Source organism: Cynoglossus semilaevis, chromosome Z, assembly GCF_000523025.1.
Source record: "Cynoglossus semilaevis isolate Cse_v1.0 chromosome Z, Cse_v1.0, whole genome shotgun sequence".
NCBI lineage: Eukaryota > Metazoa > Chordata > Actinopteri > Pleuronectiformes > Cynoglossidae > Cynoglossus > Cynoglossus semilaevis.
This window is the reverse complement of record NC_024328.1, coordinates 13,892,176-13,895,106: the sequence shown is the minus strand read 5'-3', so window position 1 is coordinate 13,895,106 and position 2,931 is coordinate 13,892,176. Positions and strand designations below refer to the sequence as shown.

General features: G+C 42.1%; 1 protein-coding gene across 1 annotated transcript in view; it reads right to left on the bottom strand.

The window, feature by feature from the left end:
• The window catches only part of LOC103398051 (PR domain zinc finger protein 12-like), a 10,634-nt gene that overhangs the window by 6,939 nt on the left and 764 nt on the right, over positions 1-2,931 (bottom strand). The gene's annotated exons all lie outside the window — the stretch shown is intronic.

The following is a 2,931-nucleotide window of genomic DNA, read 5'->3' as shown; positions in this document are numbered from 1 at the left end:
ATATATGACAATTAAGGAATCTTAATATATCTGGTAATTGTCGTTATCGTCAGCCCAGTTCTTCTCTCCGGGCTCACTGACTCCTGCTCCGCCTGCTCTGAACTCCTCTCACGCGGCTCCGTCGTCGCTCTTCCACGGTCACTCCGTGCGTTAACGGCTGTGTGCCAAACACGGAGTCTGCGTGCTTTTGTGCCGAGATTGAAAGGAGAAAAAAAAAAACTGAATCTGTTTTTTCAATTGGTTTGACTCAATGAAACGGGATTTTCTTTCTTTCTTCTTCTATTCTTTTGGAGGAGAACTTGGCTGCAGCCGCCACGCACACGCGGTCCGAGCGGGAGTTTATTAATGGAGAGCTTCTTTTTTTTATTGAAGGAGGACACGCTTTAATGAGCTTTTTTTAATATAACAAAAAGCCCCCAGTGAGTGTGTGCCGGTGTCCCCTCCGCTTTTATAGCCCTCCGCGCAGCCAATACGAATCCACTTTGGCCCCGAAAGAAGAAGACGGCAAACCGGGAGGCGGAGGGAGCAGCAGGTGACTGGCACGCGTAAAGACAAGAGGAGAAAGAGTTCGGTGGCTGATCTGAGAATGGAGAGGAGGTGAAAGCACAGAGTGGGAGAGGGTCGGGGGGTGGGGTGGTGGGAATGAGCCCAAATGGCGCACTAATATTGTTCCGCTAACGTGATTAGGCGCTGAACCACGACCTCATTAGTATTCATGCGGGTCGGACAGACGCTAATAATCCCTTCTTTAAAAGGCTCTTTAAAAATCATCAGCTGCCAGGGAATCAAACCCCAAACCTGCTTATTGACGGTATTCAAGGTCTTTATATTTAACAGCTTTCTCACCGCCGTTTATTTACATCATCATCGTTGTCAAAATACACTTTAAACTGCTTCGTAATGACAGTCTAAGGACATCAATGCTGCAGATTTATATTCATGCGATATCGGTTATCGGCTAATTTATTGTTATTTATTTATTTATTTGTCTAGTTCTTCAGAGATTTTGCAGTATTTCTGTCTGGTGTTTAATCGGCTAATAACAACAAACAGGTGCTATGGATCTTAGTTTGATATAAATATAAACACGCTCAGGATTTCAACCAGCAACAGTTGTGCAGGAAATGTCAAAGGTTATGATAAAAAAGACTGAGCTTCAGGAAATAACAAAAAAAAAATCGATATTTCAGGACGAACTCTTAGCAAATCAAGTCTGTTTTGGACGCAGAGAAAAGATGACAAACAACAAGAGCTAAACACGTACGACTTAGCGACACAACGGAAGTCTAACAGATGATTTCTGACATTTGTCTAGTAACGGAACCACAAGTGAAAATCTGAAATTGTCAAAGTCTACTCCTCTGTGATCCAGTGTCCGGAGCAGGATGGTTTTTGACCAGATTTGGCTTTTTTAGCGTTCAAATGTACGCAGTCAAAATTAAACTCGTACTGTATTGTTTTGAAAAAAAAAGCAGACTCTAATGATGGGCTGGAAAGAAGAAAGTTTACGAAGAGAATTCGAGTAGGGATGTCCCATAATATACGGGCGTATTATCGGACATCCCTACCAAATATTAGCATAATGAAAAACCCCATAGTGCAATGCCTGGTTTTTGTCCAAATGATGTGTGACCTAAAAATAGTTTTTATCACTATCACTAGTTTTTATCACTTTATCACTTAATTAATTTCATAATCATACATACGGATAAATAAATTAATATTACCAGGCCTGTATCGGTATCGATTGACAATTTTGGAATCGGACAATATCGGCAAAAGTTAATATCGGACATCCCTAGTTTTTGGGAATGTGACGTAACACCAGGCCGGTAGCAGGTGGGAACCCGCTAAACATTTGAGTCCAGGCTGCGGTGGTACGAACCGCCAGTACGGATTGCATCTGAACATCGTGAGGTGTATCTGGGCGTAGCAGGTGTGACAACAGAGGAAACACCAGGGGGCAGTTGGTGTGAATCTGCCCGTTACCTCAAGCATAAATAGCAGCATCGTCCACATACACGCAAACACACGGCTGATAAATGTTTTCCAAAAAAAAAAAGTGAACAAAGTCAGACACCAGCAGGACCGAAGTCATACCATGAGACGATGTCGGACGTTGGTCGCGACGGTCCAGCTGTCCACGCAGTTCGGTCAAGCACTGTGGTTGATTTAGCGAGACAGACAGAAAGTTTATTGCCCACTGTTGGTCCCCGAGCTTCACTGGAAACATTTGGACTCAATCCCGATCACCATTACTTTAATGTTTAATCAGGGCTCACACACACACACACACATTTCAACTGTACTTACCAAGCTCTTTCCTGTACTTTATGACCACCAGCACTCTGAACTACACCACAACACACACACAACAGACACACACACATGGCACGCACTCTGCCAGTAATCGTGGAGCCTTCAGTTATTGTTCGCCATCAGTCATTATCTTAATCCATTATTTCTCCCTCATCCACTTATTCTCTCTCTCTCTCTCTCTCTCTCTCTCTCTCTCTCTCTTTCTCTCCTCATCCACCTTCCTCTATGTCAAACTCTTTTCTCCTCTGCTAAAATCCGTTTCTGTTGTCTTCATATTTTCGCTTATTTTTTTCGCTTATTTTTATTTTCTTTGCTTTAATTGTCTCGGATAAAAACAATATGAAAAAAAATCGGAAACTTAGGAAGGTCCTTGGACAGTCTGGTTCGACCGTCATTGAATGTTCGGTTGTAAATTGGGACCAAAAAATATATATATATATAAAATTAACCCTTGTGTAATGTTCATATTGTTGTTACTCAGCCAGCGTTTGTGGGTCTGATGGACCCGTTGCATTTTGTGGCTTTTGATGCCTCACAATCAACACTTTTATGTTAAAATACTGAACAGATGTTTACCTTATCCCAATTACAAGCAGTATAAACAATATATAT